Source organism: Procambarus clarkii, chromosome 41, assembly GCF_040958095.1.
Source record: "Procambarus clarkii isolate CNS0578487 chromosome 41, FALCON_Pclarkii_2.0, whole genome shotgun sequence".
Taxonomy (NCBI): Eukaryota; Metazoa; Arthropoda; class Malacostraca; order Decapoda; family Cambaridae; genus Procambarus; species Procambarus clarkii.
Window position 1 is genome coordinate 519,798 of NC_091190.1, and position 27,389 is coordinate 547,186.

General features: G+C 49.9%; 1 protein-coding gene across 1 annotated transcript in view; it reads right to left on the reverse strand.

Annotated features, from left to right (window-relative positions):
* Positions 1-27,389, reverse strand: part of LOC123754655 (exportin-7) — a 396,982-nt gene that overhangs the window by 301,561 nt on the left and 68,032 nt on the right.

A 27,389-nucleotide genomic window follows, 5' to 3' on the forward strand; every position in this document is an offset into this window, starting at 1 on the left:
AGTATTGCGTCAGATTCTACCAAAATAAACACATTTATATCCAGTGTGTTAGAGAATCGAGTTTGATTCTCTAAAAACAACAGTATTCTGTGTGATAATTATTTACCGATAACATGACTCCCAAATAATGCCAAATCGAGAGTTTCTAGTTAAAACTGTTAACTGGTAATAAATTTAACGTCACGCGTGAATGCCATGGAGAGAATTAGATTCATCTCCATTTCTCGTTTACTATCGTAAAACGAGAAAGTAATAATATTTAACTCCCTAGAATTATAACCCAGTCTTTATCAAAGCATTTTAGCCACAACTGCGAGAAATAATATTATTCGTAGTGAATAATTTGTATGGCGAATGCGGGACGCGGGGCAGGGAGAGACGCCATTAAGGCTAGAACGTGTGGAGGCGTCGGTGTGAGAGGAAGGCGCCTGAGTGCGGCGTGAAGACTTGTTGTGGAATTGAGCAACTCGTTTGGTGTCAGTGTCTAGATACGTTGTGGTGAATCGTCAGCAAGATTTAACCTGACATTCAGCCCGGAACTTGTCAATTTGTTCTGCGTGATCCATCGTGACCGGCCAGAGAAGCACGTCGACATCTAGACCAAGCTAGCCACCACGTGTTCGCCATTGTGACGCTAGAGCCTGGGACGCGAGTTTCGGCAAGCTTCAACTTATATAGTGCCCTATTAGCTAAGTACACATATAACTCCCTTTTGATGCATCATTAGAGATTGTATATAGCAGGGTAGCTTGTCGTCACGCCGAGCGACATAAATAAAACACATGTTAGTATATTTTATTACTCTCCATTCCCAATTTCTTGAATATAGATATTTAGTAGCCTAATATGTTGCTACGTAATATATCTTAATTTACAGCTTGCGTGTGAGGAATTTCCCGAGCTGTTACTTTACCCGTGTTATTCATCTCCCAGTGTTCTACGAAGAATTCCGGAGATTCCGAGGATGATTCGTGACTGAGGTTTTTGGAAACGTCTTCAAGCTAAGACTTTTTCGTATTTCTTTATTGTTCAAATTATCTGTATTTGATTGTCATTATAGAATACTGTGCACTGGAAGTAACACGTTTTTATTATAATTATTAATTTCTGATATTCATGATCTATATTCTTATTGGTGACAAATTTACTATTGATTCTCTAATTGGTCATAAGATTAGGTTATTACACAATGAACTGGTGTACGAACCACACTAGTTCCTAGACATATATGAAGTTCTAGCAATAACCCCCCAATGTAGGTGTTTGAGGCTTTGATTCAAGTAAATTATTTCTACAGCCCATTAATTATTCAAGTGATTATATTTTCTAGTATTTAACCATAGTTACTGGTTCCTCTAGGCATTTCAAATGATCACATTTTATTAGTTTCCCTCTTTACTATAAAAGCGGGTGGTCCTTCGTAATTGATTTCATTACTTTAATAATTAAATAAATAGAGTCAAGCCCCAAATGTCCCACAGGGGGTGGAAGATAATGAGGGAGGGGATGGAAGATAATGAGGGAGGGGGTGGAAGATAATGAGGGAGGGGGTGGAAGATAATGAGAGAGGGAATGGAAGATAATGAGGGAGGGGGTGGAAGATAATGAGGGAGGGGATGGAAGATAATGAGGGAGGGGGTGGAAGATAATGAGGGAGGGGGTGGAAGATAATGAGAGAGGGGATGGAAGATAATGAGGGAGGGGGTGGAAGATAATGAGGGAGGAGGTGGAAGATAATGAGGGAGGGGGTGGAAGATAATGAGGGAGGGGGTGGAAGATAATGAGGGAGGGGGTGGAAGATAATGAGGGAGGGGGTGGAAGATAATGAGGGAGGGGATGGAAGATAATGAGGGAGGGGATGGAAGATAATGAGGGAGGGGATGGAAGATAATGAGGGAGGGGGTGGAAGATAATGAGGGAGGGGGTGGAAGATAATGAGGGAGGGGGTGGAAGATAATGAGGGAGGGGGTGGAAGATAATGAGGGAGGGGATGGAAGATAATGAGGGAGGGGATGGAAGATAATGAGAGAAGGGATGGAAGATAATGAGGGAAGGGATGGAAGATAATGAGAGAGGGGATGGAAGATAATGAGGGAGGGGGTGGAAGATAATGAGGGAGGGGGTGGAAGATAATGAGGGAGGGGGTGGAAGATAATGAGGGAGGGGATGGAAGATAATGAGGAAGGGGATAGAAGATAATGAGGAAGGGGAGGGAAGACATTGAGGGAGGGGGTGGAAGACATTGAGGGAGGGGAGGGAAGGAGGTGTTTGGTTTATATGGTTCACTTGTTGTGTGGTCCACTTGTTATACAGTATAAAGTATATCCTACCTGAATGTTACTTGAAAAATTACCGACATCTTAACTTCGGAAATACCAGAACTCCGGAAATAACGACCAGGGTACAGCCCCATATAGGCCGTTAAATTGAGTGGATACAGGCATACCTCAGAATAAGAGTTTAATCCGTTCCTGGAGACGCCTCGCCTTCCGAAAACTCGCATTCCGAAGTTAATTTCCCCATAAGAAATAAAGGGAAATGAATTAATCCGTTCCTGACTACCCCAAAAACCCCACATCAAACTAAATTTTTATACCTAATTTACCTAATTCATCTAAATAAACCTACAAAACTGTGTTCCAGTTATTACTTACCTTGCTGTCGAGTGCTGTAGGCGTATGGAAGATGGTGAGGAGGGGGGAGGAGGAGAGGAGTTACTGTTTGGAAGGGGAGTCCCCTTCCATAATCACATCACATAACCCCATGCCTTGTAACACTATAGATACCACTTCTCTTTCTAAATTTTTCAAACCAGCCCCTGCTTGCCTTAAACTCTTTCTTATCTGCATCACTCGTTGCAGGGGTATTCTTTAGAAGGTCTTCGTGCAACACCCTGGCTTTCTCACAAATAATGGCCTCCGAAACACTATCACCCCTCAACTCCTTGTCGTGTATCCAAATTAATAACAACTTTTCCACTTCTTCAAGTATTTGTGGTCTTTGTGCCGTTAATGTTCTTACTCCTTTTGCCACTTTAGCACCCATAATCTTATTTTTCTTCTTAAGTATAGTGCATATTGTTGATGTGGCTTTGTTGTACTGCCTACAAAGTTCAACAACACGTGTACCGTTCTCATGCTTCCGAATGATCTCTTGTTTCTCCTCTATTGTCATCCTCACATGAGCTTTCTGGCCTTTATCCTTACCACTGGCTTTCTTGGGACCCATGGTGAGATATATAATAACAAATTGTATAGACAAATCACCAAAAATCCAACAAAACACTGAAAATCCGCGAGAAGAATTGATGTGGGGGTAGTCACTGAGCGCGAGACAATAATAAACTGAGGGGCGGAGGGGCGACGAACGCGCTAGGTCGGCTGTACGCGTATCAACAAACTCGCGTCCAAACTCGCCTCCCGAAGTAACCCTCGCCTTCTGAGACAAATTTTTGGAGTAAATACACCTCGCCTTCCGAAAACCTCGCATACAGGGACAATCGCATTCCGAGGTACCACTGTACATTTGTCCGCAATCCCTTTTTCAAAATTTCTTTCTTCCTCTCTCCTTACTGTCGTGTAGTTGTTTCTCGCATCTTTGCATCGCTGGTATGTTTGGGGGTTTGGCCTCTTCCTATATTGATTCCATTTTTGTGTCTTTTGGTCTCTGGCCCTCTCGCAATTTCTGTCGAACCAATCCTGTTTCCTAGTTCTGCATCTCTGCATTGGTATAAATTTTTTTGTGCCTTTATCATATATGTATTAAACAAAAACTTGACATACATCTCATGTACTTCATGTCCTAACATCAAGTCTTTCCAGTCAAATTCGTTAAAGAAATGTCTGAGTTTCCCATAATGACCTCTCCTGAAATCAGGCTTTTCAACTGCTTCAACCTCATTTTCTTCCAAATTATAATGCATTGCATACTTTATTCCCAAAAAGACATGGTCACTTTTAACCAAGGGAGGGAGATACTGAATGTCAAATATCTCTTCCTTTTTCCTGGTAAATATCAAATCCAGCATGGAGAGAACATCCCCTTCCCTTATTCTCGTAGCTTACAGTATTTAACATGTTAAAACATGAATGTTTCCAGGATGAGGTTTACGAATTTACAAGTCTAAAAATCCTCCGTTCTAGTTTCATATGCCTCCCAGTCTATGGATTTCAAGTTGAAGTCACCGACTACCAACAGTCGTGAACTATCTTTATCAGCTCTCGCTATAATTTCCCTCATTATTGTTATAAGACCCTCTCGTTTATTATCTAGCTTCTCCTTTGTCCATGTGTTGCTTGGCGGTGGACTATATGCATTTATGATCTTTAGTTTATCATCCTTATTGCATATCTCTAGTGCTATTATGTCAACTTCTCGTGGATTGGCAATCATTATTTTGTTTATCTTTAGGTGTTCTTTCGCCAGCAGAGCAACACCACCGCCTTTCCTAATTTTTCTGTCCTGTCTCCAAACCGAGTAGCCCCCTTGGGAATATGACCTCATTTAAAATATCATCTTCAAGTTTTGTCTCTGTGAGTGCAACAATGTCTAGTGTCTGCAGCTGTATTACATCACTTAACTCCAGTATCTTTTATCTCACTCCATCTATGTTGGTACAGCGGTACCTCAGAAAACGAGTGTCCCTGTATACGAATTTTTCGGAATACGAGCAGGATTTGCTCGGAAAATTTGCCTCGGAAGGTGAGGTTGCCTCAGAATACGAGGGTGCTGATACGCGTACAGGCCGACTAGAGCGTGGTGGCACGGTGATAGCGCCTCAGTTTACCCAAGCCCATTGACTATCCCGCCTTAATTCTCTACAAGGATTTATGTTTTTTTTGTCGGGTTTTTGGTCATTTGAGCATAAAAGTTATTATATATCTCGCCATGGGTCCCAAGAAAGCCAGTGGTAAGGTTCAACCTAAAAAAAATAGTGCGGTGTTTCGGGCGTTCGAGCAGCAACACTGAAAACTGTATACTCTTCTTCATTGTCCTGACATTGATTTTCGATGTACGTATTTTATTTTTGTACCAATGTGTTCGCAATAGAATGTTCTAGAAGAACATACGTATAAAATGTCACACAAGGATGCGTTAGACCGGCACCAAATATAAAACTACGTCGATTACACTTGTTGTGTCAACAATACAATGGTCTTACCTCGATGGTGCAATGCTATGCCGTTTTCCCAAATAGGCTATGCGGCTATTAGAGAAAACTGAAATTTTATGGCAAACATTTTCAAACTATCTCAAAGTCGATCGCATAACAAATAGAGTTTATAAAAATATTTTTTCTCGTGAATCGTCAGCAAGTCCGCTGTGCGACCTCAACACAAAAAGTGGTAACGCTCTCGAGCGCCTGATAACGCTAAAGTGTTAAGAAAACGTGTGAAGTATGGGAAGAATTGCAAAGTTTTGTTGAAAAAACTCACCCAGATACAGCTGTAGCAGGCCGTTGCATTAACCTTTTAAATGACAATGTGATGTCTTACTACAGACAAGTGTTAAAATGTAGGGAAAAACAAGTGTCTTTAGACAGATTCTTAGTAAGACAAGTAAGTCTAGTGGTATGCAGGCAAAATGTGCCAGAGTGTGCATACCAGTGAAGTCCTCACTGCCTGATGCTATAATGGAAGGGGCTCCCCCTTCCAAACAGTAACACCTCTTCTCCCTCCTCCTCACCATCTTCCATACGCCAACAGCAGTCATCAGCAAGGGTAAGTAATAACTTGAACATAGTTTTGTAGGTTTATTTAGATGAATTAGGTATAAAATTTAGTTTGAAGTGGGGTTTTTGTGGTAGTCAGCAATGGATTTTTTCATTTCCCATTATTTCTTATGGGGAAATTAGCTTCGGAATACAAGATTTCGGAATACGAGCTGTCTCCAGGAACGGATTAAACTCTTAAACCGAGGTACCACTGTATATGCAATTCTCAGGAACTTGTTCCCCCTCTCCTTATTCTTCACTCCCCCTCTGTCTAATGATTTTGTTGGTTTGCCTTTATGTACCACTTTACTGGTCTGCCTACCATTACCACTTTGTAGAAAAAAAATTATTTCTTCTTCATTCCTGCTCTTAATGACCATACTTTCCCTTCCTCATCACCGTAATTTTCTAGCATTCCTTAGTACTTTTTCCATCTGTTTGACACCTTTCAGGGTGATCCTCAAAGGTCGATCTTTCCCTTTTACGCACTTTCCAATCCTCCTGTAGTCACAGACATTCTCTATGGTACTGTAGTAAGACGTTCCACGAGGCCAACAATTTTATCTACTAATTTCTCTTCTTCTACAGCTCTTTGTGACCTAGATGTTATCTCCTTTTCTTTGCAACCAAAAATTATCAGAGACTTCCAACAACTGTGTTTTGCACCAATTTAGGATTTGATGCCAGTTCCTTTCTGACTTCCAGCCTAATGTTTGTTTTGTCCTGGTTGCTGCAGTGTTTTGCTTCCTTTACTGATTTCTCTATTTTTTCCTTCTTCTTGGCCATTTGTACGTAGGTGAGTTGCATATCTTTCTTGCACTGTTCTATTCACTGTGTAACTTCCTCCATCTGTACTGAGAAAAGCTGTTTTTCCTGTTGAATTTCCTTACCTAACCTACCATAGTCATTTAAGTTTAAATTTGCTTTAACTTCTTCCAAAGCTATTTTTAGGAGTATTTTCCTTATCCATGCTTTGCAATTTGTTTCCAATTAATTCTTGTCTTTGCATAAGTCTTTCACTAAACCCTCAAGACCTAAAACTTTGCTATTCAAATCCTCATTACTTTCTTTCAATTTGCTGATTATTTCTACATGATAGTTCACTATAATATCTAATTTTGCCAATTTGTTGTGAAGACTGCTTATATCAATGCTTTCTTCGTTAAAACCCCCAAAACCTAGTTCTGTTTTGTTTATCTTCGTGCTGGTGGCCATCTTGAATGTTGCTGTCTGCACTGTAAACACTAGTCTCTTTTTCTCGTCCAAATTTTCACTCTGTGTTGGTGGTGTGCAAGTCAGGAGTAACACAAGAGTACTGGGGCTGCATGTACCTAGGGCTACCTGCCCTAGGTGCTCCGTAAGTACTGCCTTTGCGGTTTAGGATTATCTTCCACGGGCCATTCAGGAGCAGCTACCTCCGTGTGGTTCTGTCGCTGCTCAGTGATTGCTGCCCTTGGGTTTCAGCAGGGGTGGTTCTTACTCCTGTTTGTCCTTGGGTAGGAGGTAGTTTTGTTGCTGGCTGAGGCACGAGGTACTGTGCAGCTGTCTGATAAACACATAGCAACCGGTTCTGTTCACCTGGAAAAGTTGTGCTTTTGCGAGGGTTTTCTTTTGTTTTTGTTTTGATTTGCCTGATGGGGTCTGCCTTGTGTGGTGGTAGGACCACTTGTAGGATTTTGGTGGCCTTCCACTAGGTCCTCGTGCTTGCACATGTCGCAGGGGTTCAGCTTTTAGTTTGTTTGCTTGGTAGCTCTGGGATAACTGGTTAGCAGTACCTTGCCTAGGCTTCCTTTAGCAGTCAGTCTGAGGGCCCTGGAAACCCCCATTGGGGCTCAGTTGTCCGATGGAGAAGACCTCCGAGTTCCACCTTGCCTTGTGAGAGTTTGAATGTTGCTCTGTCCCCTTGTCTCAGGGTGACACTCACTGTTTGCTTCTGCCATGCTGCCTGTTGGGTCAGTGACACTTTTGACCTGGAGTCCTGTGAGTGGTATTTTTTGCTTGTACTCCATTCACGCAATCCACTGAGACTGATATTCGGGTGCAGGCAGCTTTAGCGTTGCATGCGAGGTTTAGGTTGCAGCGATGCGCGAGGTTGGTTGCCTTTCCGGATGCCCCGCAGCTGCTCCACTTTTATTATACCTGGTAGTGAGATTCAGGCGGGTTCACTGCCCCTTCCGGATCGGTGGCAGAGGCATTCGAGCCTGTTCCTCCTGCCGGAGCTTTTGGGTCACACCAGCAACCCATTTCATTCCTGCTGTTCCGGTGGACTCTGCTTTTTTTCTCCAGAGGCAGAGGGTTTGGAAGACAGCTCAGCCCCTGGTCCTGACGTTGAGGATTCAGGGGCTTGGGAGAAGTTGACTTGGAAGGGGGGGGGGGCTTGGGCCCCAATTGACCCTGCTTGAGTTATCTTGAGATGATTTCGGGGCTTTCATGTCCCCGCGGCCCGGTCCTCAACCAAGCCTCCACCTCCAGGAAGCAGCCCGCGACAGCTGACTAACACCCAGGTACCTATTTTACTGCTAGATAACAGGGGCATAGGGTGAAAGAAACTCTGCCCATTGTTTCTCGCCAGCGCCTGGGATCGAACCCGGGACCACAGGATCACAAGTCCAGCGTGCTGTCCGCTCGGCCGACCGGCTCCCCGCTCAGCAGACCGGCTGAGGGTGTTGGCACCCTCAGCATGGGGCTTGTTGTTACAGGGGGAGGGGTTTTCCTATCCCCCTCCCTGTATTATTTTGTTATGAGTTCGACTCCTCCCGCAGGTTTGGTTCCGTGTTCCCTTGGGTTCTTCGGTTTCCTCCTTACGGAGGTTTCTGGCTTCCCACAACCCATCGAGGAAGGTGTGGGAGGCCTTTGCGGCTTACCTCCTGCGAGACCTGGATTATGCCTCAATAATGAAGCCTTGTTTTGAGTTTGGCTCCTCTTTTCCTTATTGGGTGCGTTACAAGGTGCCGAAGTCTTCCTGGCTGGCAGACTGCCCTTTCTTTTCATTGGGGGCTTGGTATTCGTTCTGTCGGACCCCGCACTTGAATGGCGGGAGTTGACAACGGTTGTTCAGGTTTACCTGGGGGGCGAGTTGGAACACCTCAATGCGTGCTTGTTCACCCCCATCCTTCCTCATAAGATTTGGCTTCACGTGCAGGTTCCCTCCCATTTGGCATCCTTGTTGGCCAAGGATTTGCATGCCTGTGAGCACTTGGCTTCAGTCTTGCGCTTCTTTTTCCTGCTGGAGCTTTCTTCGGACTGGCTCGGGGTGGGTGCGGAGGAGCTGGGTTCCAGGCCAGTGTCCGGTGTACTTGCTTCGATAGTTCTGGCGTCGACTGCCTTGTTGAAGTTGTATGCACCATTTCTAAGGGAGGCAGTGTCTGTTTTCCCTTCTCGCTTCGTGCAATGACAGGCGGTGCTTGTCTATTTTTGAGAATCGTCTTGGCCTCTGACCCTTAGATTTTCATCCCCTTTTTGTCTGTTACTGTTTGCAGAGTCTGCGGGGGTGCATTTTCTGCAGGCGGCTTCATCTAGTTGCCGGCTTACGTCGGACTTGTTGGTTCTCCGAAGGGGCCGTGGTGGTCCTGCCCAGAAGGGTCAAGCCAGGTCTCGGGGCTCCTTCGTTCGTCGTAAGTCAGTATTGCCAGATTCGGGAATGGCCCTTCCTGCTGAGTCGTCAGTGCAGTGATTGCTCTGAACGTCGGTCAGGCTCTCGTAGGGGTCGTCGGCCCTTTCGCAGTTTGCCCCGTTGACGGTGCGATAGGGGGAGGCTCACTCTGTTTGCTCTTGGCGGGTCGTGGGCATTTCGAGTCATTTCCTCCAGCCTGCGATGGCGTTGGGTCATTCTTTCTCTGGGGAAAGATCGGGGCTGGCAGGGCGGGCCTCTTCCCCTGCGCTCTGTCAAGTCATCCTGGAGTGGGTTTCCCACCTGTTTTCAGTTCCGAAACGGGACTGTGCAGATTTGCGATTCATACTGGACTTGTCCCGCCTGATTCCCTAGCGTCTTTTACCCCTTTCTTTCAGATGACCACTATCTTGAGTCTGGCTGCTTTTGGCGCCGGGTGCCTGGATGGTGTCTCTGGACCTCCAGGATGCGTATTGGCACGTCCCGATTCATCCGGGGTTCAGGGACTGGCTCAGTTTTGTTGTGGGGTGACAGCTGTCTTACTGCTTTCAGTGTGAATCTGGCACCTCGCGTGTTCACATGCCTTAACCGGGTCATGGTGACCCGTTTGAATCCAATAGGGGTTCTAGCTTACCTCGACGATTGGCTGGTGTGGGAGCCCAGCCAATTCGTGTCTGCTCCCCAGGGATTTGGTTCTTTCCCAGCTTGCCAGGTTTGAGTTCTTGGTGAACTGGAGAAAGTCCCATTTAGTTCCCTCTCAGGTTAGACCTGGGCCGAGTCTTGTGTGGGACTCTCGGACTGTTTCCTTTTCTCTCCCACCAGCAGCGTTGTTGTGGCTGTGGTCCCGCTTACGACTGTTTTTGGAGGACACCCGGGTCACACGTCGGTTGTTCGGGCGGCTGTGCGAGACCCTGAACTTCGCCGTGCTGGTCTACTCGGCAGGTCAGATCTGGCTTTGGCGTCTGTTATGGTTCTTCGGGGGCATCCCTTCTGCCGCTCTCGAGATTGCTGGATTTGGATCCTGGGAGACTTGCGTCGGATGCTGCGTTGGCTGCTGCATCGCCAGCTTCCTCTGAGGGTTTCTTCGGATTCTGTGCCCTGACGCCTCCCCGAGCCCTCACTCGACGTGTTCATGGATGCCTCGTCTCTCAGTTGGGGTTTTGTGACCAGTGGTCACCAGCCCAGCCAGGGTCGGTGGGGTCCATCCATCCGTCAGGCTCACAGCACAGTGGGAGTTCGCGGCGGTGTGGCATTCGCTTGCCACGTTCATGTTGCTCGTGGAGAAATGATCCAGCTCCATTAGGACTGCTCCCCAGCAGTTCACTGTCTGAACCACGGGGGTTCGATGTGGTCCTTGGCTCTTTGGGGCTGGTCGCTTCAGGTGACTCTTCTGCTGAGTTCTCGGGGATTGGCTCTCCTGGCGGTTCACGTTCAGGGGGTGTCAAACGTCCTGGTGGACAGCCTGTCTCAGTTCATTCCCCTATCCTCGGAATGGAAGGTCAACGCCGACTTGTTCAGTTGGCTTTGCCGGATGTACGGGCGCATAGAGGTGGACCTCTTCGCATCGGCGTGATCGAGGTGTTTTCCAGTGTATGTGGCGCCCTTCCCAGACTGCGAGGTTGTCGGTGTCGATGCCTATCTGCTGGACTGGTCGAGGTGGGATTACCTGTACCTCTTCCCACCGGTTCGGTTGTTGTTCCGGGTCCTGGCTCACTTGGAGACACTTACCAGGGAAGAGTAGTCCTGTTGGCTCCTTGGTGGCCAGTCCAGCCAGTCCAGCTCTGGTTTCAGGCGCTTCTTGCTCGACGTCCGACCCCAAGGGTCTTCCCTCGGCTCCGCCTCTTTCAGCAGATCGGTCCAGTTCGGTACGTGGCTTCAGTTCGATATTCTCCTCTGCTCTTCGTGTCTGGTCTTTTTGACGCAGGTTTATCACCACTTGTATGGTGATCAGGTGGCTTAGTTGATGGTGTCCCACCTGCGAGTTTCGTCTCGACGGCAGTATGAAATTTCCTGGCAGTCCTTTCGGCACTTTGTCTTTGCAGCAGTTGTCTTCGACTTCTGGTCAAGTTGTTTTGTCCTTTCTCTCTTGGTTGTTTCAGGACCATATTCTTATGCCAAATACTGTAGTCTCGTATCGAGCGCTGCTGGTGGAGTCGCTGCAGCTTGCATTTAGGGTGGATATCACTTCTGCTCCATTCCGCAAGCTTTATCGGGCGTTGTTTCACCTCCGGCCTGCTCATGCGCCGCTTATGCTATCCTGGTCGTTGGACCAGGTGCTCTCTTTTCTCTCTTCTCGGTTTGTGGTGGCCCCTTCAAGTCAGGACTGTTTTTCTAAGGCTCTTTTCTTGTTGGAATAGGCCTCTGGGGGTCGGGTCAGAGAGCTTCATGCTCTCCTCCGGCACAGGGGTTTCTGCTCATTTGGTCCTAGTGGTCGTTCTTCCTTTGCAGCCGTCTCCATCTTTCCTGGCGATGAATGAGTCTGCTGCTTTCCAAAGAGCTCCTTGTGTTGTTGATGCTTGGTTGGTTGGTTTCAGCCGGGGATGCATCATGTTGTGTGTCCAGTTGTGCTCCTCCCCATTCTTTGTGCGCCACGGCCTCCTTGGCAGAGGACGCGCTTTGGGTTGACCTGGTTTCCCTTCCTTTCTATTCCAAGGCACGGGTCTCCTGGGTTGTCCGCAGGATTATTTGGTCCAGCCAGCCTGCTGTCTATCCCTGTGCCCAGGGCATTCGTAAGTTTGTAGCTTTGGCTGCTGTTTTTTATAGTATGTCCTGGGCTTTCATTCGGGCACAGGGCTTTTGGAGGTCGAACAGGGTCCTGGCTGCACGGTACCTTGTTAATGTTCATGGCCCTTCTCGGGCATGTATAGTCTTGGGTCGCAGGTTGCAGCCAGCTGTCTCTACTTCGAGTTGAGGAGAGAGTGACGACTGCCTCCCGGGTAAGTCCATTTTCTTCTTACCTTTGGTTAGGTAGCTCCAGGGAGCCAAAGGGGTTCTCCATAGAAAACCAGTGTTGAATGAAATGAAATGCCATTTCCTGGGCAAGACCTGGAGGCTCCCCGGCATTCCCTGCCCCCCCTCTAGTCGTTGGTTTTTCGTGTTTTTGATACTTAGCCTCTGAACTGAGGAGAGTTGCCGGCGTGGAGGTAAGGGCCCCCCCCCGGGGAGGGAGGGGGGGTTGCACAAACGGATGCGCGGTGGTTGTGGTGATGTCAGGTTTGTTTCCTTGTTTTTGATTGGGGAGTTCTGTTTGCTAGCTCGGCTTTCAGTTTGCAATTTTTGACTAGTAGTAGTTTATTTTGGAGTTCCTACCTTTCTGTGTGCCTGACCTGGTAGATGGCAGACAAAGACTGCTTCCAATTACAATGGGATGTCTTTAGGCCATTTCTCCTCGTGGCTCTCTTGAGGGGGCCAGGTTCTGGCTCTGTTCCCCGGTAGGCCTAGAACTCCTTCGATTGACTGTTGCCACGGTCTAATATATACACATTAGCCCAGTATAGCTCTGGGGAGCCTCCAGGTCTCACCCAGAAAATGGGGTTTCATTACTGTACATTCAATGCCAATTTTTTTGAGACTTCAATCTAACAAGTTTAAAATGGAGAATAGTAAACAATAGCATTATAACAGGAAATCAATCTCGAAACAACCAATCACAGGTCAGAGGACTACTGAGATTCTATGACAAATTCTCGCTCAATCAGCAGATTACAGAACCAACTAGGAATGGCAACACGCTGGACCTGATATTCACGAACAATGAGGAGCTAATCAGAGACATTACAATCTCAGACACTACAAACTCGGACCACAAGATCATTGAGGTGCAAACTAACATTAATAACAGTAGTATGCCCAAGAGAAATAACAATCGAGAAGAGCTATTCAGTAAATTTAATTTTAATATTAAAAGGATAGACTGGGAGAAAATAAACAGGACCCTTACAAACATTCAATAGGAAACTGTTCTAAGTAATAAAAATCCTACACAAGGAATTGAAAACTAACTTCTGAAACATATGAAGTCTGTCTGGAACATGTGCCTTTGAGGAAAGCCAGAAAGAGGTCCAACGTAGAAAGAGAACGCAGACGACAAAAGAAGAAAAAAATTAAGAAATACTTAAACAGACATGCCTCTCCATATATAGAAGGAATAATTTAAACAGGGAAATTGAAGAAATCTAACAGAGACTGAAGCATTCGTATCAGACTGAAGAAAGGAAATTAGAACAGAGATCAATTCAATAAAGAAAAACCCAAAATATTAAAATATTTCTTTACATATGCAAAATCAAAAGCAAAAACCACTGCCAGTATTGGACCCATTCGTACAAATGAAGGTTCATACACTGAGAATGACAAAAAAATCAGTGAAATCCTAAAAAAGCAGTATGAGGACATGTTTAGCACTCCAAAAAAACCAGAGTTGAATGTAATGAAACGCCATTTTCTGGGTGAGCCCTGGAGGCTTCCTGGAGCTTATCGGGCTAATGTATGTTATATTAGACCGGGACATTAGCTAAATAGTTCAGACCTACCAGTGCCAGAACCTGGCAACTTCAGAAAGGTTTCAGGGAGCAATGGCCCTGGAAAACCCCTTGTGGTTGGGATTTACCTTATCTGCCATTGACCGGGGTTAGGCACCCAGAAAGGTAGGCATAACGAAACAAACCCCACATGGTAAAAAACTAAAACAAAAAACCGAACAGAGAGGTAGAAACTCCCTACAATCCCAAAGAAACAAGCAAACATCACACTTTACTGCCGCACCGATCGTCTGCGCAGCCCTCCCCGTCCCGAGAGGGAAAGGGGGAAGCCCCGGACCTACCGCGCCGGCTATACACCGGAGATACACCGCAGAAAGGCAAAGCACAGCCCCCAGACAGAACCTCCAGGGAAACGGTCAAAACAGACCGAAAACCGAGGGACAAGGTGTAGGAGCAAGCATAACAGACAGGGACACTGAGCCCAAACCCTAGGGCCCAGACCCAAAACAGAAAAAAACGGAAAACCCGGTGTAAAATCAACACTCAAACATTCCCAGAGGAACAGGAAACGGGCAGAAAACCCCAGAAAAGCAAAGAAATGACAACAGGAGAATAAAACCCCAGAAAAGCAAAGAAATGACAACAGGAGAATAAAACCCCCTAAAAAGGTGAAAAACGCGCCTAAGACGCTCGCTCGCACACCCAGACGCATGTAAATAAACTGCAATGCAGCCCTGGTGACCACGCCGGGAAACTGGCAGAAGAAAATGGCCATCAGAACAGAGGGCTGTGACCGACGCTAAAGATACGAAAACACGCAAGCAAAAGTGGGAAGCAAGCAGACTGGATGGGCGAAAAACTCCGCCCAGAAGCAGAAAACGCAGGCAGGGGCAAACCGCCCCAGAACTGCTAGCAGGCATACCCCCTCAGCCTGAGGAACCTGCAACAGAGGTCCCGGGGCAGAGCCGTCTTCCAAGCCCTCCGCCCTTAAAGAAAAGGAAGAGTCCATGGGAAAGGCAGCAAGAAAGGGCCGCTGGTAAGACCCAGAAGCCTTGGCAGGAGGAACAGGCTCGAAAACCTCCGTTCCCAACCCGAACGGGGCAGCCCCCAAAAACCGCCCGAGTCTCGGCACCAACTAAACCCTGTCCCGACCCTGAAACCCACAGACAGTCCGGAGCCGGGAACAGGGTGGGAAAGGGGCGAACAGCGCCTAACCAAACGGGGCGGCCTCGGGGCATCCGAGTGGGAAACCAACCTAGCGAGTTGTAGCAACATAACCTAGCTTGCAACACGGATGCCGCCTGTACTCTGAACAGTAATAACATCAGGAGAGTACTGGAGAACAAGCAGAGAATATATCTTGCAGGACTCCGGGTCAAGGTGTCAGTGACAACAGGCAACATGACGGAGGTAAAAGTGGCGACTCACCAGGAGACAAGGGCACAGCAACCAACGATCCCGTACAAGACATGTTGGAACCCGGAAGACAGGGGTTTCCAGGGCCCATAGGGATATGCTATGGGAAGCCCGGGCAAGGTGTTGCTAACCGGTTAAGAAACTCAAAAATAACAAGATGGTAAAGGACAACACTGAAAACCCCTGCGACGTGTACAATCACAGGAGTCTAGCAGAGGGCCACCAAACACTACCAGTGGAACTATAGCCACACTAGGCAGACCCCCACCAGGCAAATGAAAAATAAAAACAAAAGAAAATCCCCGCAAAAGTACACCGTCTCCGGAGGCAACAGGAAGCGGTCGCCGCTTAGGTGGCAGGTCGCGCAACACCTTGATGCCCTAACCAGCACATTACCAGTCCCTACCCAGGGCCAAACAAGGGCCCCAAGCCCCAGCTGCCCCCAAGGGCGAGGCAAATGCCGAGCAGCAAGAACCTCTACGGGAATGGTTCCCGAATGCCCCAGGGAAGATAACCCTGTCACACAGGGGCAGTACTCACAGGGCGCTTAGGGAAGGAAGCCCCTAAGCACATGCAACCCCGGTACTGATGAGGAACACCTGGCCACCGCACAACACAACACACGGCAGTGAACGCCACACAAGGCAAACACCGCCTAGGAAACAGGCCAGAGAAGCATCTATCTCGGTTGACATTAGCTTACGAACTGATGCTAGGCAGCCGGCGCGGAAGGTCCGGAGCTCCCTCCACCCCCTCTCAGGGCGGGGAGGGCTGCGTGGACGATCGGTGCGGCAGTAAAGTGTGATGTTTGCTCGTTTGCTTGTTTCCATGGGATTGTAGTGAGTTTCTACCTCTCTGTTCGTTTTTTTGTTTTAGTTTTTCATCATGTGGGGTTTGTTTTGTTATGCCTACCTTTCTGGGTGCCTAACCCCGGTCAATGGCAGATAAGGAAAACCCCAACCACAAGGGGGTTTTCCAGGGCCATTGCTTCCTTAAACCTCTCTGAAGGGGCCAGGTTCTGGATCTGGTCCCTGGTAGGTCTGAACTCCTCAGCTAATGTCCCGGTCTAATATAACATACATCAGCCTGTTAAGCTCCAGGGAGCCATAGGGGCTCCTCCACAGAAAACAGCATGAAAGTGGAAGATCTGGCCAACTTCTTTATGTGTGATATCCAAACCCCTGTAAATATAACTGATATGAACATGAGTGTAGCAGATATTGAAATGGAAATTGAAAACATGCCAATGCATTCAGCCCTGGGGAATGGAATGGACTCTGGGAATTAAATATTTGTAAAGAAATGCAAGGTACCAGTAGCACAGGCGCTCAGTATAGTACGGTAGGAAGAGCTTGGACACGGGGGAGATACCAGATGCGCTTACAGCAGCAGACATAGTCCCTCTACACAAGGGAGGGAGCAAAGCATTGGCAAAGAACTATAGACCAGTTGCACTAATGTCCCACATAATAAAAGTACAGTATTTGAGAGAGTGATTAGGAGTCAGGTCACTAGCCTCATGGAAACCAATGACCTCCACAATCCAGGCCAACATGGAATTAGAGCAGGAAGATCGTGCCTCTCACAGCTACTTTACCATTACGACAAAATCCCTGAGGCATTTGAAGAAAAACAGAATGCAGATGTGGTATACACGGACTTTGTAAAGGCATTCGGTAAGTGTGACCATGGAGTGATAGCACACAAAATGAGGTCAATGGGAATAACTGGTAAAGTAGGACACTGGATACTCAGTTTTCTGTCAAACAGAACACAAAGAGTAACAGTCAACCATATAAAATCGAGTTCAAGCGCAGTTAAAAGCTCAGTACCTCAAGGTACAGTCCTTGCAGCAATGCTTTTCCTTATTCTCATATCAGATATAGACTCAAATACAAGGCACAGCTTTGTATCATCCTTTGTAGATGACACAAAAATCAACATGAAAATTACCTCTGCTGAGATATTGAAAAACTACAAGCAGTTATTAACACTTTCGCCCGCCTGGCGAAAAAACCAGCGTTGAATGTAATGAAACGCCATTTTCTGGGTGAGTCCCGGAGGCTCCCCGGAGCTATCCCAGGCTGATATGCTAATGTCAGACTTCGGCATCAGTCATGTGTATGGAGTTCTTAGGCCTACCGGGGACCACGGCCAGAACCGGGCCCCCTCAGAGAGGCAAGGGGAGCAATGGCCTATAGAAGCCCCCGTGTAGTTGGAAGCATTCTATGTCTGCCATCGACCGGAACAGGCACCCAGAAAGGTAAGCGCCCCAAAACAAACCCCTATTCTGGTGAAAATTGCTACCTAATACCGAACTAGTGGATAGAACTCCCCAACCGAAAACAAGCAAATTAGTGTGACGTCACACACTGCCGCGCCGCTGTCTGCGCAGCTCCCCCCTCCCCGGGAGGGGGAAGGGGGAGCCCCAGACCCCCCGCGCCGGCTACCCACACCTCAGTTCTTGAGGCTGGATGTCAAAAACGCGAAAAACCGCCGACCGGAGGGAGGGAGGGATGCCGGGGAGCCTCCGGGACTCACCCAGAAAATGGCGTTTCATTACATTCAACGCTGGTTTTCTGGGGGGAGCCCCGTTGGCTCCCCGGAGCTAACTACCCACAGACAGAAAAAGAGGGACTTACCCGGGAGGCGGTCGTCGCTCACCCCTCAACTCGAAGCCGAGACAACTGGCTGCAACCGCCGACCCAAAGCAACACAGGCCCGACGAGGGCCAGGGACATTCACAAGGTAACGAGCAGCCAGGACCCTGTTCGACCGCCAAAATCCCCGCGCCCGAATATCAGACCAAGACATATTCCCAAAGACGGCAGCAAGAGCCACGAACTTACGAACGTCATGGGCACGGGGATAGACCGCAGGCTGGCTAGACCTAATAACCCTGCGGACGACCTGAGAGACCCGAACCCGCGAACAGGGAAGAAGGGAAACCGGATCAACCCACAGCGCGTCCCCGGACACAGAAGCTGTGGCGCGCAAATAACGGCGAAGCGCCGCAACCGGACACAAAACATGATGCACCCCCGGCCTGACCAACCAAGCATCAACCACCCATGGACCCCTCCGGAACGCAGCAGTCTCATTCTTCGCCAGAAAAGAAGGAGACGGCTGCAAACGAACAAAACTATCACCACGACCAAAAGAGCAGAAACCCCTGCGCCGGAGGAGAGCATGAAGCTCCCCTACCCGACCCCCAGAGGCCAAAGCCAACAAGAAAAGTGCCTTGGAAAAACAATCCTGGACCGAAGGGGCCACAACGAAACGAGGAGATGAAAGGAAAGCGAGCACTCTGTCCAAAGACCAGGACGGCTCAGGCGACGCATGAGCATGCCGGAGGTGAAACAATGCACGAGACAGCTTGCGAAACGGCGCAGACGTAACATCGATACCGAAAGCAAGCTGAAGCGGCTCCGCCAGCGCCGCACGATACGAAGCGACAGTGTTAGGCATAAGATGACGGTCCTGAAACAACCACGAGAGGAAGGACAAGACCACCCGAACAGACAAGGAGCTAACACGACGAAGACGCAAAAAGAAACGGAAGGACCGCCAGGAAACTTCATACTGCCGCCGAGAAGAAGCCCTCAGGTGGGACACCAACAAGGAGGCCACCTGATCACCATAGAGATGATGATAGACTCGAGTCAAAAAAACCATACGCGAAGACTCGAGGAGAAGATCGAACCAGCTACGTGACGCACCGGCCCGATCTGCTGAAAGAGGCGGAGCCGCGGGAAAACCCTCGGGTTCGGACACCGAGCAACCAGCGCCTGAAACCAAGGCTGGGCCGGCCACCAAGGGGCCAGAAGGACAACTCTCCCCCGGTAAGTCTCTAAGCGAGTCAGGACCTGGAGCAACAGCCGAACTGGGGGAAAGAGGTACAGGAACCCCCACCTCGACCAGTCGAGCCGAAAGGCATCGACCCCGTCGGCCTCGCAATCGGGGAAGGGCGCCGCATAAACGGGAAGACGCCGCGACCACGCCGACGCGAAGAGGTCCACTTCGGGGCGCCCGAACGTCTGGCAAAGCCAACGGAAGGACTCGTCGTCGACCGTCCACTCCGTGGAGAGGGGAACGAAGCGAGACAGGGCGTCGGCCAAGACGTTGGACACGCCCCGTACGTGAACCGCCAGGAGAGCCAAACCCCGAGAACTCGGCAGACGAGTCACCCGAAGCGACCAACCCCAAAGAGACAAGGACCGCATCGAACCCCCGCGGTTCAGGCAATGAACCACCGGAGAGCAGTCCGAATGGAGCCGAATCGTCGATCCGCGGGCCACCCGAATCCTCCCCAGAGCAAACCACACTGCCGCGAACTCCCGCACCGTACTGTGAGCTCGACGGAAGGACGGATCCCAACGCCCCTGGCCGGCCTGGTGAGCACTGGTCACAAAACCCCAGCCGAGAGACGACGCATCCGTGTACACATCGAGCGAGGGCTCGGGTAGGCGCCAAGGCACTGAACCCCGAAAAACCCGAAGAGGAAGCCGGTGACGCAGCAACCGACGCAAGGCCCCCGGGGGTCGAACTCTGCGATCGCGAGAGAGGCGGAAGGGGGAACCCCGAAGGAACCAGAACAGCCGTCGAAGCCAAACCCGACCCGGCGGGTAGACCACCATCGCGAAGTTCAGGCTCCCGCACAGCCCCTCGAGCAACCGCCGGGTGACCCGAGGGCCCTCCAGAAACAGACGAAGGCGGGACCGCAGCCGCAGGAGAGACTCCGGAGGGAGAGACAAGGAGGCGGTCCGAGAGTCCCACACGAGACCCAGCCATGTCCGAACCTGAGAGGGAACCAGATGGGACTTCCTCCAGTTCACCAAGAACCCGAACCCGGCGAGCTGGGAAAGAACCAAATCCCTGGCTAGCAAGCAAGCTGACCGGCTGGGAGCCCAAACCAGCCAGTCGTCGAGGTAGGCCAACACCCGAACACCTAGGAGACGCAAACGAGCCACCACAACCCGTGTAAGGCGTGTGAACACGCGAGGTGCCAGGTTCAACCCGAACAGGAGACAACGAAAGCGGTAACTCAGACGCCCCACTACAAAACCAAGCCAGTCCCTGAACCGCGGATGAATCGGGACATGCCAATAAGCGTCCCGGAGGTCCAGGGACACCATCCAAGCACCCGGCTCCAAGAGGAGCCGAACCTGAGACAGCGTAGTCATCCGAAAGGAGGGGCAATGAACCCAGGGGTTCAGACGGGACAAGTCCAGAATGAACCGCAGGTCCGCGCAGTCCCGTTTCGGAACCGGAAACAGACGGGAAACCCATCTGAGGGACGACGACGTTTCGACGACGCCCAAGCGTACCCACTCCAAGACGACTCGACAGAGCGCAGGGGAAGAAGCCTGCCCCGCCAGCCCCGACCCCCCAAAGGGGGGAGGGGCCACCCAACGCCACCGCAGGCCGCGAGACACGACCCGAAAGGCCCACGAATCGTGGGACCAGGCGCGGGCGAACAGCGCAAGCCGCCCCCCCATCGCCCCGTCAAAGGGGCAAACCGCGAAAGGGCCGGTGACCCTTACGAGACCCAGAACCCCGCACAGCGCGAACACCGCGCCGACCAGACGAGGGAGGGTCCGCAGGAGGAGCCAACCCCAAACCTGACACCAGAGGCCTACCACGACGAGAGGAACCCCGAGCCCTGGCACGACCTTTCCGGGAAGACCCACCCCGGGACCCCCGGAAAACCAACAAGTCCGACATCGGACGACAAGCCGCCGACGCAGCCTGAATAAACTGCGCCACGGCCGACTCCCCAAACAGGAGAGGACAAAAAGGGGAAGAACGCCTAAGAGCCAGAGCCCAAGCAGATTCCACGGAGGAACCCAGCACCGCCTGCCGACACGCGAGACGGGAAGCATAGAACAGGGAAACCGCATCCCGCAAAATCGGCGTGAACAGCTTCAACAAGGCAGCCGACGAACGCGCAGCCGAGGACAAGGTGCCGGACCCCGGGACGGACCCAAGCGTCCCCACATCCTCCACGAGCCAATCCGAAGACAGCTCCAGGAGGGAAAAGAACCGTAAGGCCGAACACAAAAGGCCCCGAGCGCGCAAGTCCTCCGCCACGAGCGCCGCCGAAAGGGAGGGAACCTGCACATGGAGCTGAATAACGCCCACATCGCAGGGAAGGGCAGGGGCAAACAAGCACTCATTCAGGTACTCAAGTTCACCCCCCAGGAAAACCTGAAGCACCGTGGAAGCTTCCCGCCACTCCAGCGTGCGGGAACGACAGAAGGAATGCCAGGAATCCAGACCAAACAAGGGGCAGTCTGCTAGCCAGGATGACTCCGGAACCTCGTAACGGAGCCAGAAAGGGAACGAAGTCCCAAACCTGAACGTGGACGGATCCATTTCCGAGGCATAATCCGGGTCACGCAGGAGGTAAGCTGCAAAGGCCGCTCGCACCACACCAGGTTGGATGCGATAAGCCGAAAACCTCCGGAAGGACGGAACCGACGTACCTGGGGGAACACGGAACCGTACCCGGGGAGGGGCCGACACCAAATCCAACTCGTACGCAGAGGGGGGGAAAGAAAACCCCACTCCTTGTAACAATAAGCCCCGCTCAGTGGGAAGAAAAACCCAGGCGGGGTCCAGCGGGGCCCAAGGCCCCCAAGTCAGCCCCTCCCCAGCCTCGAGGTCCGTCACCACAGGACCCGAGGCCGAGTCCTCTCCCCAAGCCCCGACCCCACAAGACAAGGACGGAGCAGCCGGAAAAGCTGGAGGAAGGGGGGCCCACTGGTCAGACCCTGAAGCTTCGGCCGGGAGACAAGACTCGAATGCCTCTGCCGCCCCCCCGGAAGGGGCAACCCCCGAAGCTGCCCGAGTCTCGAGATCAAGTAACCCCTGCTCCGACCCCGAAACCCTCAGACGCTTCGGGGCCGGAAGCAGGGGCGGGGGACCAGAACGAACAGAAGGGGAAGGACGAGGAGGTGCGGACTGAACCAGGATCGAAGCGACCCCCACCCCCAAGTCCGGGTCTCGAAAAGCAAAGCGGGGCAGCCCCGGGGCATCCGGGGAAGCAACCAACCGAGCGCGTTGCAACAGACGAAACCTAGACTGCAACGCACGTGCCGCCTGTACCCGAATAGAATCATCAGAGGATTGGGTAAATTGAGTCACAAGCAAGCAGCAACACTCACAGGACTCAGGGTCGAAAGTATCACCGACCCAACAGGCAGCATGGCAGAGGCAAAAACAATGAGGGTCACCCTGAGACAAGGGGACCGAGCAACCCTCAAACTCGCACACAGCGAGTGGGGACTCCGGGGTCACATCCATCGGACCCACGCGCCCCCTAGGGGATTCCCAGGGTCCTGAGCGTTTACTTTAAGAGGACTCGCGCTCAGGTAGTCCCAGGCAGGGTGCTGCAAACCGGCGCCCAAAACTACCAAGCAAACTTCTAAAGCTGAACCCCAGGGACGTGTACACTCACGGGGACCTAGCAGGGGGCGCCACCGAGGAGAACAGTGGAAGGGCAAAAACAAACTGAATAAAATGACAGAACCCCCCACCAGGCAAAAACAAAAAGAAAAGCAAAACCCCGCAAGAGGACAGCGAACCCCAAGGAACAGAGCCGGCCGCGATGTCGGGAATTACAAGCTGAGCAGCACCCTGCGCCCCTACCAGTGCAAACTGCCTCTTACCTGCCGGTAACAAGGGAGAACAGAACACCCAAGAGCCCAACAGGCGGCCGAAAAACCGAAAGGTAAAACGGACCAGCAGAGGCAGACCCCGAGGAGCCTGTGGAAGGTGGCCCCAAGCCCCAAGGGCAGTACTTACAGGGCACCTAGGGAAGGCAGCCCTAGGCGCATGCAGCCCGAGTACTGAAGATAACTCCTGGCTCTCGCACCCACAAAACTAACACCACACTCAAAGCACAGTGCAGTAGCGACACCGGAGCCAGAGCACACGACCATCGCCCATAGCATCAGCCTCAAGAACTGAGGTGTGGGTAGCCGGCGCGGGGGGTCTGGGGCTCCCCCTTCCCCCTCCCGGGGAGGGGGGAGCTGCGCAGACAGCGGCGCGGCAGTGTGTGACGTCACACTAATTTGCTTGTTTTCGGTTGGGGAGTTCTATCCACTAGTTCGGTATTAGGTAGCAATTTTCACCAGAATAGGGGTTTGTTTTGGGGCGCTTACCTTTCTGGGTGCCTGTTCCGGTCGATGGCAGACATAGAATGCTTCCAACTACACGGGGGCTTCTATAGGCCATTGCTCCCCTTGCCTCTCTGAGGGGGCCCGGTTCTGGCCGTGGTCCCCGGTACGCCTAAGAACTCCATACACATGACTGATGCCAAAGTCTGACATTAGCATATCAGCCTGGGATAGCTCCGGGGAGCCGACGGGGCTCCCCACAGAAAAAAGGTTAAAAAGGTTAAAAAAAAGCGATATGTGCGCGCGGCGTTTTTGTCGCTTAAGCGTCAAAACAAAAATGTGTATACTCTTTTTACTCTCCTGACCTTAGTTCTCGAGCTACGTATTTCATTTTGGTACCAACGTGTTCGCAATAAAATTCTCTAGAAGAACATCAGTAAAAAGGTCACGAAAGGTATAGGGATACCAGCACCAAATAAAAGCCTACGTAGATGACTCGCCGTGAGCGCCCAACAGCAACAAAATGTTTTTACTCTTGGGATTGTTATCACCTCCACACTTGTCCTACAGCGTTAATTTTGGTATCAATGGACTCGCAATGAAATTCCTAACACGGTGATATGAATATAAACATAGAATAATGGTCGCGGCCCACCCGCAAGAGTGTGGGAAGTGGCGGAACTGTTACCTGGTATCGGTGACGCAACGACACATGTGCGATATGGCGCTTTGAAAGTTTATACTTATTTCACTGTCCTGACATTATTATTCTATATACGTCATTCATTTTTGTGCCAATGTGTTCGCAATAGAATGTTCTATGAGCCCGTAGGTAAAAAAGATCAACAAAGCGTAAGATAGGATAGCGCCAAATATAAAACAACGCTGGAACATATCAGTGAGCATCAAACACACACGAAATGTTTTTACTGTTGTTATGTTTGTCAAGTTTATACTTGTTGCACACAGTTATTTTTGGTTGTACATTGATCGGAATAAAATACCCTAAACAGACATATGCATATAATAATACATGATATGGGGGAAGCATTACCAGTATAAACGGCTAAAGTCACCCACCTGCAACCCGTTTGGGACAATCATGCACACACACGCTACACCCAAAAAAAAATCTACGAAGGTTCGAGTCTACTTACGGCAGTTTATGTGATACAGTGTTCATTCTGGTATCAAAATACTCGTTTCAGTTTGTAGTTCATGCGATTTTCAGAATCAACTGAATCGCTGGAGGTTCAACATTTGAGTCAGAGTCATCTGACAAAACTGTCTCGTCAAATGGCTGTGTGCCAGACATCTCGGGTTCTGATTCGGTTGCTGCTTCAGCTTGAGGTGTTGAAGTGAACAAAGGCCGCCTCACACCAGATGGTCTAGGAGTTTGCATGGCGTCAGCATAGGCAGGACCTGTGTCATCATTTATGTCTGGAGCGTGCCGCAAGTGTTGAGATACTGTTGCTATTTGAGGCCAATCTTCCGGGTCCCAGAGCAATAGGGCCCAAATTGCCACCTCGTGGAACTGTAGCAATGTTAGCTTTTTTTGGATCAGTTATGTTGTATTTGTACAAAACAAAGGCATTATGCAAAGCCATTTGCAGGAAATAAACGTTATCTTTTTGGTCCACTTGTGAGTTTTCCTGGTAAAATGGTAATACCATTTGATCGAAGTGGGTCCACACCTTTCATGAACTTATTGTACCATGCAGCCTGGTGGTGAGAAAGAGCCTCATGGCGCGCAGTTTGAAAAGACCCAAAGTAAATCGGATTAAAATTGAATTTTATACAAATATTTTTTTGAGGACATCATTTTATGTCCACATTGCGGAAGCGGTTAGGCAAACAGGACTCCAGGTAATGTCCTGATCCGCATAAAGTGTTTAATAAAGCTTTTTGACTGGGCAGCAGAAAATAACATGATGTTTAACAGTGATAAATTCCAGGTACTCAGATACAATAAAAATGAGAACCTTAAACATAATACAGGGTACAAAAGCAATCAAATTTACCCATAGTAGGAAAGCAACATGTAAAGGATTTGGGAATAATGATGTCTGATGACCTAAATTTTAGGGAGCATAACCAAGCAAATATTGCAGCAGCCAGGAAAATGATAGGATGGATTACAAGAACTTTCAAATCCAGGGATCCACAACGGATGTACTCTTCAAATCACTTGTGTTGTCCCGTCTTGAGTACTGCTCAGTACTCACTTCCCCCTTCAGAGCAGGAGAGATTGCTGAAATAGAGGGAGTACAGAGAACATATACGGGATACATAAACGAGATAAAGCATCTAAATTATTGAGATCGTCTCAAAGCTCTCCGAATGTACTCGCTAGAAAGACGTCGGGAGAAATATCAAACAACACATACTGGTATGTGGAAAATACTGGAGGGCCAGGTCCCAAATCTACTTAGTAAAATAACAACATACTGGAGTGAACGATACAGAAGAAAATGCAGAATGTATAAACATCAGAGGTCCACGGTTGTTCAACATACTCCCAGCGAGCATAAGAAATACTGCCGGAACAACCGTGGACATCTTCAAGAGGAAACTAGATAGTTTCCTCCAAGGAGTGCCGGACCAGCCTGGTTGTGGAGGATATGTGGGCCTGCGGGCCGCTGCAAGCAACAGTCTGGTGGACCAAACTCTCACAAGTCAAGCCTGGCCTCAGGCTGGGCTTGGGGAGCCAGAAGAACTCCCAGAACCCCATCAACCAGGTATCAAGCAGGAGTCAGGGTGGGAGAGGGAAAGAGGGAGACAGGATGGGAGAGGGAAAGAGGGAGTCAGGATGGGAGAGGGAAAGAGGGAGTCAGGATGGGAGAGGGAAAGAGGGAGTCAGGATGGGAGAGGGAAAGAGGGAGTCAGGATGGGAGAGGGAAAGAGGGAGTCAGGATGGGAGAGGGAAAGAGGGAGTCAGGATGGGAGAGGGAAAGAGGGAGTCAGGATGGGAGAGGGAAAGAGGGAGTCAGGATGGGAGAGGGAAAGAGGGAGTCAGGATGGGAGAGGGAAAGAGGGAGTCAGGATGGGAGAGGAAAAGAGGGAGTCAGGATGGGAGAGGGAAAGAGGGAGTCAGGATGGGAGAGGGAAAGAGGGAGTCAGGATGGGAGAGGGAAAGAGGGAGTCAGGATGGGAGAGGGAAAGAGGGAGTCAGGATGGGAGAGGGAAAGAGGGAGTCAGGATGGGAGAGGAAAAGAGGGAGTCAGGATGGGAGAGGGAAAGAGGGAGTCAGGATGGGAGAGGGAAAGAGGGAGTCAGGATGGGAGAGGAAAAGAGGGAGTCAGGATGGGAGAGGGAAAGAGGGAGTCAGGATGGGAGAGGAAAAGAGGGAGTCAGGATGGGAGAGGGAAAGAGGGAGTCAGGATGGGAGAGGGAAAGAGGGAGTCAGGATGGGAGAGGGAAAGAGGGAGTCAGGATGGGAGAGGGAAAGAGGGAGTCAGGATGGGAGAGGGAAAGAGGGAGTCAGGATGGGAGAGGGAAAGAGGGAGTCAGGGTTGGAGAGGGGAGGGGGAACAGACACCTGGGCACAGCCAAATACCCCTTCTACTACTGTATACAATAAACAAGTGCAACAAGTTTACGTTCTGTGCTGTGATATCCACTACGCAATTTTTTAGCCAATTTAACACTTTCGCACTTTGGGCCCGCAAGCGCCACACTACTCCAGGTGGGGATGGGCGTTAACCAGGAGGGCGAGGGAGCGCGCAGTAATTCTGAAAAGTGTATATTCTTTTCAACTTTGTCACCTCAATTTTCGTCCTAAGATATTAAATTTGGTATCAATGTGTTCGCAATAGAATTCTCTAGAGGTGTAAATGCATATAAACTCCAAAAGCCCGGCTTACCACCCGCAGCAAACAGAGAAAGTGAGAGCAAGTTACCCAGGATCACGCAAGAGCAATAAAATGTGCACATTCTGTTCACTTTGGTCACCTCAATTCTCATCCTAGGTCTTTCATTTTGGTATCATTGTATTTGCAATAGAATTCTCTAGAGGCGTAAATGCATCTAAACTCTAAAAGCCCGGCATA